Here is a 13674-nt window from a genome sequence, read left to right as displayed (position 1 = left end):
GGTTTCGATTGGTAATTAAGGTGGCTGGTGGCCAATTGCTGGGCAAGGAAACAGAGGTGGGACTTTAGGATTCTCAGGCAAGGGAATGAGGAAGGGGCAGGAGGGAGAGCTGCCATGCCAGGAAAGGAGTAGAGGCCAGGCCTGAGGTATGCTGGACAGAGAACATAGCTGTCATGTAGCAGCTGGGGAATGCAGCCCAAGAGGGCTGCAGGTCTAAGTCCAGGGCAACCAAGATGGAATATGGGTTTTAGTAAGTGATAACTCAGGAATATCGGAGGGGAGCCATCTGGAGGTTTGGAAGTGGCTCAGCCATTGAGTTGTTTACGGCATATTAAAATATAAGGCTGCATGTGTGTGTGTCTTTCATTTGAGAATCCAGAATGTTAGGGCGGTTAGCGAGGGGTGCTGTCACCTCCACCACCGGGATGATATGAGTAACATTATTTGAGTACTGCTACACTATCTGAGTGAAAGCTTAATTGGAAAAAGCAGATGCAAGGCAAGCCACCCTTGCTACTTGTTTGGGTAATAGCATGACATATATCTATTCTGTGATCACCAATCACCATAGAAACTTATCAGAGGTGGCACCAGAAGACTCCATGTAATGAGTTTTTCTGGCTTGTTCGTCCTATTGTAAGAATGTAATTTCAGGTCTCAGCTTGAACTTAAAATTAAAAGATCTTGAGTTTCAGTTTATGTGGGGAGCCAACAGAAGGTGGCTATCATCCTTGCAGCCATCTTGAGCCATATACCCTGACAAGAGACTTGTTTACAACAGTCTACAACAGCTGAGTACACTCTGATAACATCTTGTTTTAGATTCCCAGGATTTTCCCTTGGGGGCGTGAGACTTAAAGGTGTGAGACTTAAAGGCGTGACTTAGAAGTGAGACATATAAAAGGCGAAAGGCAGACAGAAGAAGGTAACTTGGTACTTGAGACTTGAGACAGGTAACTTGGAACTGGGAAAGAGACTAGCAACTTAGAACTAGAACAGGGATTAGGATTTGAGACTTATTACAGCTGGAATAGGATTAGGACCCGAGACTTGGTACTAGGAACTAGGAACTTGGAGAGAAGAAGAGAGACTGAAGAATAAATGGGATTGAATCACACTCTGTCTGGTCTCCATTCTTCGAGTCTGTCCTCACTCTCTCTCTTGCTGAACCCGACCCACAGACTGAAGCAGCTTGGGGCAGTGCAGGCTCTAACAATTTAGCCCCCAAGGCTTTTGGCAATTCGGGTTCCACCAAATCAACACATCACTATCTCTACCACACCCTTATTAATGTGTTCTAAGGCTTGTCTTGTATCTATACCCTAGGAAGAATGGATTGGCTTAAACCATGAAGTCTGGGTCTTCTACCTTTCCTCTCTGGAGTGGACTGGATTCATCAGGAGAGACTGATGGGTCCTGCCTAGTCAGTTGGTTTGGCTCAGTTTTCAGCAGGACCTTAGAAATAAGAAATGTACACATTAAATTTTAATAAACACTGTCAAGACTCTCTGAAAGGCCTATTGTTCTTTCTATAACAAGTGTTTGGGGAATTAAAAAAAAAAGGAGTTAGTGGTTAAGAGCATTGGTTGTTCTTCTAGAGGTTCTGAGTTTAATTCCCAGCACCTACATGGTGGCTCACAACCATCTATAATGGGATCTGCTTGCCTCTCTGGTGTGCATGAAAACAGAGCACTCATAAAATACATAAATAAATCTGGAAAAAAAAAACCAAAAGTGTTTGAAAATGCCTTTTCTTATAGCCACTCTCTTATTCGCCTTCTTTAAAATATTTTTTCACAGAATACTTTTACTTTTAGTTATGTATACATGTGTATCCCTGTAGGTGTGTGTGCATGTGAGTGCAGGTGCCTGTAGAGTTGCAGATAGTTGTGAGCTGTCCAACACTGCTGTTATGAATCAAACTCAGGTCCCGTGGAAGAGCAGGAAGCAGTCTTAATAGCTAAATATTTTCTCCAGCCACCTGCCAAGGACCAGCCTTGGCTTGGAGAGGGGTTCTGAGAGAAAGGGTGTCTGAGAGCAGCAAAAAGACTGACTTGAAATCAAATTGTGGGGCATAAGTTGACAACCTGTGTTCTGTTCAAGATGGCTCCCTAGACAGCTCTCTGTAGATAGCTCTTGTATCTGTAGTCTGCTAGAGACAGCTCTCTGTTTGAGACAACTCTCTCTTACTAGAAATAATTCTAAATGCTCTTTGGATCGCTTATGGGTTTTCTGATCAAAGTCAGAAAAACTTCTAGAAAAAAAAATCTTGTCTTTTCCCACCAAGTCAAAAATTCTGTTAGAAAAAGTCTAAAAGTAATTCTTGGGGTTTCCTATCAAAATCAGATAAAATTCTAGAAAAAAATTCTAAAAGAGCTGTTAGCTCTCAAAGCAGTGTTCCCTCTGGATAGCTGCTAGAAAACATTCTAAAAGATCTGTATTAGCTTTCTAAATAATTCTTGGGATTTTTGATCAACGTCAGAAACCCTGTTAGAAAAAAATTCTTAAAAAGCTATAAAAAATTCTAGAAGAGTTGTATTCTCTCTTTTTGGATTTTCTGACCAAAATCAGAAATCCTGTTAATTTTTTTTTTTTTAAAGAGCTGTGTTTGTTCTTCAGAGATCTCCAGTCAGCTCAACTCTAGGAAACAAAAAACACAAAAACCTCTAAAAGAATTTATCATGCTATCATTCTCTGCTAGCTCATCTCATACAGACCAAAGCCCAGTCTTTTATTTACATATCAATTCAGTCATTTACTCCAGGTTTTTTCTTGACCATCCCATAATCCGGAATTCCATGACCCCAGTCCATTGATTCTTAGAAAAAGACAACAAGCATTTTTTTTAACATTGCAAAAGAATTCAGAGATCTGTTGCCTTTTTAAAGCACAGATAATAAGCTAGCTGTGTGGGACTCTGCCCTGAAATTACCATTCCTACTATGCCTGGGCCTGGACCTAAACTCCCTCTGTCCTAGACTGACCTTTTGAACTCAAGGATCTGCTTGCCTTTGTAAATACAAATAAAAACTTAGCTAGATGGGATCTTACCCTTTGATTACTGCTCCCTAAATCTCTTTATCTCCTTCTTTAGACTCTTTCTGACAAGCTGGCTCATAGTGTGACCACTTCTGTTCCTTTAGACCTGTAACATGCCCTATGTAATTCATATTACATTCTTATATTTTGCATAGTTGAGAAATTATATATTTTTGAACTCATGTTTTCAGAGTTCTTTCCCACAGCCTTAAGAATTGACCTGGAGGTCTCAGCATTTACCATTTTTGGTAAGGACATAGACACAGCCTCACCTCCTGGACTCATGATGTCTCTGATTATCATGGAGTCATTGACCTTGGCACTGAGGACATTTTCCCAAAGGATAAACATAAAGTAAGGCACACACACACACAAACAAGCTTGTACTGGCTGGCTGTGTGTCAACTTAACATAAGCTAGAGTTATCACAGAAAGAAGCCTCCCTTGAGGAAATGCCCCCATGAGATCCAGCTGTAAGGCATTTTCTCAATTAATAATCAAAGTTGGGAGGGCCCATTGTGGGTGGTACCATTCTTGGGCTGATAGTCCTGGGTTCTATAAGAAAGCAAGCTGAGCAAGTCAGAGAAAGCAATCCAGCAAGCAGTATTCCTCCATGGCCTCTGCATCAGCTCCTGCCTCCAAGTTTCTGTCCTGTGTGAGTTCCTGTCCTGACTTCCTTTGGTGATGAACACCAATGTGGAGGTGTAAGCTGAATAAACCCTTTTCTCCCCAACTTGCTTCTCGGTCATGATGTCTTGTGCAGGAATATAAACCCTGACTAAGACAAAGCCTCATACCCACATGACCGGGCCAGCCCAGTCAGTCAACAGGTTCTCTAGCACAGGAGTGAGGATTAAAAAGAAAAAAGACAATTAGACAACATTGTAGCATGACCCCAGTCAGTTCTGAGACTGAAAGCAGGTTTATTTTTTCTCAATCTACTTTTATACCATTTTAATTACATGCAAGTATTAAGGCCAGTTCTAGGTTTGAAGAACTAGCAATATAGTAGATGCAAATAGTCAAGGAACAAGCAAGACAATAAACATAAATAGTCAAAGAACAAACAAGGCAATACACAAAATCCTGGGATCACTCTCTTGATCACTCCAGTGATCAGTGTTTCTAAGGCCTTATCAGTTTGACCAAAATATCTGAGCCTATTTCATTGTTCTAGCCCAAAGTCATATTCATGCCTGAAGTTGATTCCTTTGTTCTAGCCTAAGATTTAGATTCCTGCCTGAAATTACTTCTTTGTCATGGCCCAAAGTCAGATTCCTGCCTGAAGCCCATTTCCTTGTTCTTGGCCAATGTCAGATTCCTGCCAAGCAGTCCCAAAAGCTCTCCACACCCACAGCAACCGTCATGGAGGCCCACACCCTGCTGGCTCTATTCCAGGGGTGGGAAGCATGTCATGCCATCCCTGCCATGGCCAATTCAGACTCAGCAGCCACCCCGACCCCACCTTTTTAATTTTTATCATTTGCATGTCTTTGTCCATTCTAAAACCATAAGGGGTAAAATAGTGAAAATAACTATAATATAGTGAGCAATGTATCGTGTAGCATTTTAGAATCACCACTTCACTTAATCCTGATAATTATATCAGCTAACCATGAGCCAGCCCAGGCAGAGAGGTTGGATCATTGGGTACAGGTACAACTCAAAAGGACAAGATGAATGTGTGCACTAAGGTCGCTTGTTCTGTCCTTAAAACTGAGGCGGCAGATACAGACTTCATGAAAAGGGTCGTTTTTGAGTTTTGTGTGTGACTTAAAAAATTGTTTATGTGTATATGTGTGCATTTGTGCACATATGTGCAAATCCCCTTGAAGCTAAGACAAGGAATTTGGATCGCCTGGAGCTAGAGTTATAGGAGGTTGGAAACTGCCTCCTGTGAACTCAGGTCCTCTGCAAGCAGCAATCACTCTTTACTGCTAAGCCATTTCTTACTCTTTGGCCCCATATTGTTTTAAGAATGCCATATGTAGCAGGGCATGATGGCAGACACTTTTAATACTAGCAATTAGAAGGCCAAGGAAAGCAGATCTCTCTCTCTCTCTCTCTCTCTCTCTCTCTCTCTCTCTCTCTCTCTGTGTGTGTGTGTGTGTGTGTGTGTGTGTGTGTCTATGTGTGTGTGTCTGTGTGTCTGTGTGTCTGTGTATGTGTCTGTGTATGTGCCTGTGTGAACCAAGCAAGTAAGGTCCAGGACAGTCAGGTCTATATGATTAGACCCTATCTAAAATGACAAATAAATTAAAAAAAAATAAAATAAAGTATATGAGGGGCAAATAAAGTACATGAGGATCAGTAGGTAAAAGTTCTCATCACACAAGCCTGAGACCTGCATTTGATCCCAGGAACGCATGGTAGAAGACGAGAACCTGAAACCTTGGAGAAGGTTGTCTTCTGACCTCAACAAACACATTCTGAAACACAGGGAAAAAAACCAGTCATCTTCCAGTTTTCTCATAGCTAGTCTGGGGTTTAGTAGGCAGATACCTGAGTTAATGTTTGCCCTCGTGATTTACAAGAAGCTGTGTGTGTGTGTGTGTGTGTGTGTACCAAACATTATGGATCTTATTTAAAACTGGTCAGAAATGAGCTTGCAGAGGGAAAGTCAGTCTGCGTGTTTTGGCTGGGAAAGGCAGTCAGCGATTTTGGGAAGGTGGACTCTGCTGCTGTCATTTCTCAGAATGCCAAAAGAGCTTAACATATGGCAGCTCACAGGTTACCAGGGTAGCTCTGGAGACAATGAATTCAGAGACCTGGGATGTCCCCTCTGTTTCCTCCCTTCCTCTTCTATGATCATGGCCCCATCTGCTCACCACCTCTTCCCTTTCCACTGTGGGAGCAGAGTCATGGCTGGGAGGCCGTGGCAGCAGCTGGATTTCTCTTGTGGACTGCATATCCTTTTGGTTATCTGCCAGGTGTGAAGCCACACGAGGTCAGAGGTGGATTTCCTGTGAAGATGCTGAGCTTGCAACTTCAAGGGTCTTTCCAAACCCTGGGAGGGGCTTCATCTTGTGCATGAACATTTAATGCTATTATAACCACCCGCTTTTTCCTCTCTGACTTCCCTTCATGTTAATGGGCCTGGAGCAGCTGTAGGCACTTTTGCAGGATTCACCTAGAGGAATATTAACTAGGAAATGTCATTTAGTTTGGGCTAAGTAGGCTTTAGTCACATGTTTTGTGTCATTTCCAGGGTGTTTTGTCAGTTCATCCCAGAGTGGAAACATAGCCAAGAATCCTTTTATCCTCCCCCCACCCCACTCCCTCTGCTGCTTGCACCTGACTAAAGAGGAAGCTGAAGGACCTAGAGTTGTGTCACAATAAGAGTCAGTCCTGAGAGGATGAAATTTCAGAGTAAAAGTCCTCAGAAATCCTAATAACTATGTCAGGTAACTAGGGACCATACATGGAACTACTATTGTGGGAATGTGCTTGCTTTGGAATTCCTTGTGTGTTTAAATTTGTTCCCAATTCATCATCCACAGAGGTAACTGATCAATTATGTACTCTTGTTTGATTTATATTCCTTCCTTTTATCATTTTTCCCTCTCTTTTTACCAGTGAGTTTTTTTTTTTTTTTTTTTTAGAATGGGCATTCAAATAAACTCTTTTCATTAAAAGAGATGTATATGAGATGTATAAGAGATATATATGAATATTTTAATTAATTAACTGATTCATTTTAAAAACAAATCAACAAATGTCCTGTTGCACCTGGCCCAGATATACCAATAAAAAAGAAACAAGGTTGGAAGTATGCATGGTCAGAGGCTAGCCCATTCATAGCATTGGCAGTCATCAGGGGCATAAAATCATAAGCAGGGCATTTGTTATCAGCTCTGGGCCAAATAGAAGTCCTTTCCTGTTGAGAATTTACTCTGTAAAGTAATGCAACAAGAGCAATCATGCGTAAACCAGTTATGCGTTTTTCTTTTACATTTGTTTCTTTGTTTGTTTGTTTGTTTGTGTGTAAGTGTATATGCCATCGTGCTCATGTAGAAGTATACCATATGGGTCCCTGAGATGGATCTCAGGTTGTCATGCTTGGTGGCAAGTGCCTCGATTAGGATGAACCATCTTTCCAGCCCTATATACCTCCTTTTGACAGAATCACAAAAAGTAGATTTTATCTCAGTTTCTACAGAAACCAAGTATAAACCTACAGTAGTTCCACAAAGCATCTACTGATACATGATGTCAAACAATTATCTAATGGCTAATAATAAAAAAGAAAGTTTAAGGCTAATGAGGTGGCTCAAGAGGTAAAGGCATTTGCTGCCCAGATAGATAACTTGTGGTCAAGCTTCAGGACTTTTATGTTAGATAGAGAGAAACGACTCCCTAACGTTGTCCTCTGATCTCTCCATACATGGGCAGTGCCAGGAACAACAGTCCCTACACATGATAGATGATAGATGATAAATAGATGAATAGATAGATGATAGATAGAATATAGATAAGTGATATATAGAAAGAAAATTGATACATAAGTGATAAACAAATGATAGATAGAAGATAGATAAATGATATGTAAAAATAGATACATAGATGATAAATAAATGATAGATAAATGATATATAGAAAGAAAATTGATAGAAGAGAGATATGCATAGATAATAGAAACATAGATATGTAGATAGATAGATTGAAGATAGACAGACAGACAGATAGATGAGTAAATATTTTTAAAGAAATGGTAATTACCCAAATTAGGGGAAAGGCAACTTGTTTTTCTATTCTCCAAGAAATATTATAATTATCCAGGAGTGATGACTCATACCACAAATCCCAGCACTCTAGGAGGCTGAGGCAGAAGAAAGGCATTAGGCTGCTGGGTGGAGCTACATAGCAAGACCCTGTGTTACCTCCCCTGCTGCTCAAAAAAAGCAATGTGACACAAACCATGTTCTTGAGATACAAAGACTATGCAGGCAAAGAAAGCAAGAAAAAAAAATGAAAAAGAAAGAAAGAAAGAGAAAGGAAAGAAAAAAGGACAGGAAAGGAGAGGAGAGGAGAGGAGAGGAGAGGAGAGGAGAGGAGAGGAGAGGAGAGGAGAGGAGAGGAGAGGAGAGGAGAGGAGAGGAAAGGAAAGGAAAGGAAAGGAAAGGAAAGGAAAGGAAAGGAAAGGAAAGGAAAGGAAAGGAAAGGGGGAAAAGGTCAACCTGAGCCTTTGTTCCACAAATTTGATAGGTAAAGACAGGTAGATTTCTGTGAGTTAAAAGACAGATTGGTGTATATAGTGAGTTCCAGGATAGCCAGGAGTATAACGAGAAACCTTGATTCAACTCTCTCTCTGTCACTCATTGTCTCTCTGTCTCTCTCTTTTTCTCTTTTTCTCATACACATACACATTGTCTCTCTCTGTCTCTCTGACACATGCAGTCTCTCTGTCTCTCTGTCTCTCTCTCTCTCTGTCTCTCTCTCTCTCACACACACACACTGTCTCTCTCACATATACACTGTCTTTCTGTGTCTCTCTGTCTCTGCCTGTCTATCTCTGACTCTGTTTCTCTCAGTCTCTGTGTCTCTGTCTCTGCCTGTCTCTCTCTCTCATACACACACTGTCTCTCTGTGTCTCTCTGTCTCTGCCTGTCTATCTTTGTCTCTTTCTGTCTCTCTCTCTCTCTCTCACACACACACACACACACACACACACACACACACACACACACACACACACAGGTCAACCAGCAAGGTATATATAATCTGGCAGTTCCTTAACAGACACTATATTTTCTCTCTATTTTCTATATTTAGCATCCCCACTCCCTCGAAATGTGCAAGTTATTTGGGGTTTCTTTTCACAGTTGAAGCGGATGTTGATGTCTGTAAATGCCTTTGCATTGACTTTGGTGTAGTATTTGTTAACCCTCGTACCCCATACATGGTCTGGTACCTCAGGGTGCGCAGCACAGAGCCTGGACCTGCTCCTGACTTCATTAAACTGTGTTCCTCTCCTTCCCTTCACCCATCCCAGTAAAGTTGTCTTTCTTCTGGAGTCCTACTGAAACTGAGCAAGAAAATCTCCAAGTTAATCCCAGTTGACCTGTCCCATCATGTACTGAATTCTTGTAAAAAAAAAAAAAAAAAATCAGTGATGATTTTTGCAATGCCTGGCAAGTAAGACTGGGAAGCATATTCAACTTGGTCTCATTAAAGTTCACGTACAGCCACCCGGTCACTCTATTCCTTACAAGGGAAGAGGCATCAAAAAGAAACCAGCCAGAACACTCCTTTCTCCGTCCAAATATCCAGCTCAGCCCTTTGCTCAGCCATTTGATGTTTATAAAAAGTGAGTCCCGATGAGTAAGGTTGAAAGCTTTTGCTTATTGAAAAAGACAACGGCAAACTTAGGCTGGCTTGAGAATGTCCCAGATTTTCAGGGTAGTGGAGGAAAGTGGCTGACAAGATCAGCAACCTGGCAAGAGACAGGACCAGATAAATGCTTTTCTAATGTTTTCTGGACTAGGTTTTAGGATTTTTTTTTTCTACATAGGACTAGGATGTGTGGAGATAAACAAATGAAGCCCACACTGAGTTATAGAACTCTCATTTTCTTTTTCTTCTTTGTTAATCCCTTTCTCCTGTTTGCACTGATGCCTACTTTGAAGCTGAAAGTTTAGGCTGTGGTGCTAATTATGCATGCATTTATAAAAAATAAAATATGTAGGTCTAGTGTTCTTTTCTTCCTCTTTCTTCTGGATTCACTGTGTACCCTGGCTGGCTTGTGACTCAGGACATAGACCAGGCTGATTTAGAACTCACAGAAGGCCACCTGCCTCTGCCTCCCAAGGACTGGTATTGAATTCATGTACACTAAACCTTTCGAGGTGTTCTTTAAAATTTTTTTCAACTTATTAAAAGATTTGTTTATTTTATATGTCTGAAGGTATCTTAGTTAATTTTCTATTACTCTGCTACGACACCATGACCAAGGCAACTTATAAAAAAAGAGTTTACTGGGCTAAGGGATTCTGAGGGTGAGTCATGACCGAAGCATGACTGCAGGCAGAAACAACAAACAACTCTGTAGCATTGTTGGTGTACTAAGACAACAACCACGGGGAGTGGGGGAGAGAATTAGAAATGGTATAGGCTTTTGAAACCTCAAATCCCACCCCCAGTGACTTACCTCTTTCAACAAGACCACATCTCCTAATCCTTCCCAAACAGTCCCACCAACCCAACTGGAGGCCAAGCATTTAAACACATGAGCCTACGGGGCCATTCTCATTCAAACCACCAGGCTCTGTGTGGATAAAGGTACTTTCCACCACCAAGCCTGACTACTTGAGTTCCATTCCCATAGCCAACATGGTGGAAGTAGAGATTTGACTTCTGGGAGTCATCATCTCACTTTGTGGTACATGGATTTCTAAACAAATCCATTAAAAGAGTTTGCATGTGGGTGATATATTTCATGCTTTGGAAGAAATGTATCTTACGGAGAAATCAATGAAAGACTCCTGCATCATCACAGTCCAGTCTCAGTGTTGTCTTTATACACCAGTCATTTGGCTTCACATATGATGTGGTAACAAAACCAGCCTTTTCTCCAAACAGTGACCCGGTTTACACATCATTTTCCACTAAGGGGTCTTTTTTTTTTTTCCATTAGAGTCAGGGTGTGTTCCTCCTGTCTAGTCTGTTCAGTTCTAAGGATCCATTTACACTCTAATACCCCAGAATATTACTGGACAAAAATCCAGCTACATGGAAGCTGAGTGAAACATCACTAACTCTTACAGAAAAAATGAAACAAAAACAAAAAACAAAACAACACAACAGCAACAAAACAAACTGAAGGCAAATCAAATAATAAACCTAGCAGCAAAACCAACTCAGGACATTTAACACTGCTGTGACATTTCTGAGTCGGATCAACAACAGCTGCTTGAGGGTCTGAGAGGAAAGAAGACTTTGGGGCAAAAAAGAAACCTTTCTTCCTCCCCTTCCTTCTTCTTCTCCTTCTCCTTCTCCTTCTCCTTCTCCTTCTCCTTCTCCTTCTCCTTCTCCTTCTCCTTCTCCTTCTCCTTCTCCTTCTCCTTCTCCTTCTCCTTCTCCTTCTCCTCCTCCTCCTCCTCCTCCTCCTCCTCCTCCTCCTCCTCCTCCTCCTCCTCCTCCTCCTCCTTCTTTTTCTTCTTCTTTTTCTTCTTCTCCTCTTCTTCCTCCTCCTCCTCTTCCTCCTTCTACTTTTGCAAAGAGACTGTGGGCTGTCTGACATGCAAGCCTGGTGACCTGAGTCCCATCCCTTGAACCCATTTAAAGGTAGAAGAAAAGAACCACTTCTGTAGAACCATCCTGTGACATGCACAGGGTACGCTCCTCACCAGGTCATCACACACACTTTCATAATAAACAAAATTAAATTAAATTAAATTAAATTAAAGTATTTTGTCTGCTTGAAAAGAAATTGAGAAGCTAGACTTTGGGCAAGACCAACCAGAAGGTAGCCACAGAACAGAAAACAATATGATAAAAAGGAAGACATTTTTGTGTTTTGTATACTGACTTTTATTGTGTAAGTTTACTAAATGTGTTTATGAACTTTAACATCTGTTTTGGTGGCATAGTTAGTATTTACACATTATTTTTTTTAAGTATAAAATCATGTTATTTACAAACATGGATAATTTTAGTCCTTCCTTTTTGTCTTAGTTAGGGTTTCTATTGCTGTGAAGAGATACCATGACTATGGCAACTCTTCTACAAGAAAACATTTAATTGGGGCTAGCTTACAATTCAGAGATTTATTGTCATGTTGGGAAACACGGTGGCATGCATAGATCAGGAAAGGTAACTGAGAATTCTACATCTGGATCTGTAGGCAGCAGAAAGAGATTGCCCCACAGGGTATGCCTTGAGCATCTGAAACCTCAAAGCTTGCCCCAGTGACACACTTGCTCCAGCTAGGCCACAATCACTCCAACAATACCACACCTCTTAGTAGTGCTACTCCCTACAAACCTATGGAGGCCATTTTTTTTCAAACCACCACATTTTCCAAGTTGAATGTTTTTCATTTCTTTCTCGTGACCTTCCAGGGCTTCTAGTATTCATAAATAAGAATACTGAGTACATACACTCTTGTTTTGTTTCCAATTTTAGAGAAAATCCATTAGATTTTTATCATTATTTTGTTGTTAGATAAATTTTTAATAGTTTTCTCTATGTTGTTGTACAATCCTTGTGTATGTAACATTTTTCAGGGCTTTTTATCACACAGATAAATTGAATTTTATCAAATAGTTTTTTCTTTATTGAGATGATTATATGGTTTTTGTCTATCATTCTGTTGATATAATGTATAACATTTATTAATTTCATATTATACTGATTAGATTTTTGTCAACTTTACACAGACCAGGGTCATCTGGAAAAAGAAATCTCCAAATAAATATTTCCATGAGATTGGCCTGTAGGCAAGTCTGTGAAGCATTTTGTTGATTAATGATTGTTTGGGAGGGTTTCCTGTTGTTGACAGTGCTATTCGACAAGGGTCCTGGATTGTATAAGAAAGCAGACTAAGAAAGTCAGTAAGGATCATTCCTCCATGGTCTCAGCTTCAGCTCCTGCCTCTAGGTCCCTACTTGAGTTCCTTCCCTGATTTTTCTTCATGATAGACTGTGATCAGGATATATAAACAAATAAAGTCCCTTTTCTCCATGGTGGCTTAAATGATATGGTTCTTGTCTCACATATTCTCAGGTGAAAGGGTTAAGAATTTTCAAAAACTCCTAACAGCCTAAGCGGAACCAAGAGTGCAGGTCAGCTTAGTTGTGAGCTCTGTGTTTCAGGAACTTGGCTGACCACAAGATAGATGGTTGATTATGAATAGGCTCTTAGAGAATAGCCTATACAAAATGTTCCCCATGACTGTTCCTTGTACCCTGTCACAAACTGAATAATGGGCTGAGACTTTCCACAGGTACTCTCCAATAGCCCTCCTTTACTCCCCCTGGGTTGTGATTTTCCCCCTGGGTTGTGTTTTTTTTACTTTAAATTCTCTCTGTCTCCAAAGCCCCGGGGTCAGAATCCATTGCCCCTGCGTGGGCTACAGGTCTTGATCTCAACATGTTGATTGAAATATACCTCTTGCTGATTACATCAAGTTCGGTGTCTTGTGAGTTAATGGGTGGCTGCGAATTCCTGAGGCTTGGGTGAGGTCCTCCCTTCGTGGGGGCCTTACACAGGCATTTGAATTTCTGTTCCCTGGGTGGTGAAATGATTTGGAGAGGCTTAGGAGATGTGCCCTTGGGTGGTGGTTTGAGTAGGTTTAGCCCCCATAGACTCATGTGTTTGAATGCTTGGCCTAAAGGGAATGACACTGTTAGGAGGTGTGGTCTTGTTAGAGTTGATATGGCCTTGCTGGAAAAAGTGTCACTTGGGGTGGGCTTCAAGGTCTCAGATGCTTAAGTCCAAGCTCAGTGGCACACAGTTCTTTTCCAGCTGTCTGTGGATCAGGATGTAGCCCAGTGTCTGTCTGCATGCTGCCATGCTTCCTGCCAGGACAATAATTCATAAACTTCTGAAACTGTTTTTGTTTGTTTTTTTGTTTGTTCCTTTTTTTTTTTTTTTAAATAAGAATTGCTGTGGTCATGGAATCTTCTTCACAGCAAT

At 41.0% G+C, this 13674-nt stretch overlaps 1 non-coding gene across 1 annotated transcript; it reads right to left on the bottom strand.

The window, feature by feature from the left end:
• Positions 1–2459: 2459 nt before the first annotated feature.
• Positions 2460–2524, bottom strand: LOC117713272 (U7 small nuclear RNA). Its single transcript, XR_004607436.1, has one exon. It is a non-coding gene; the product is annotated as a U7 small nuclear RNA (small nuclear RNA).
• Positions 2525–13674: the final 11150 nt, after the last annotated feature.

The sequence above is a fragment of the Arvicanthis niloticus genome, chromosome 7, assembly GCF_011762505.2.
Source record: "Arvicanthis niloticus isolate mArvNil1 chromosome 7, mArvNil1.pat.X, whole genome shotgun sequence".
Taxonomy (NCBI): domain Eukaryota; kingdom Metazoa; phylum Chordata; class Mammalia; order Rodentia; family Muridae; genus Arvicanthis; species Arvicanthis niloticus.
The sequence above is the reverse complement of the archived record's forward strand: the minus strand, read 5'-3'. Positions and strand labels throughout refer to the sequence as shown.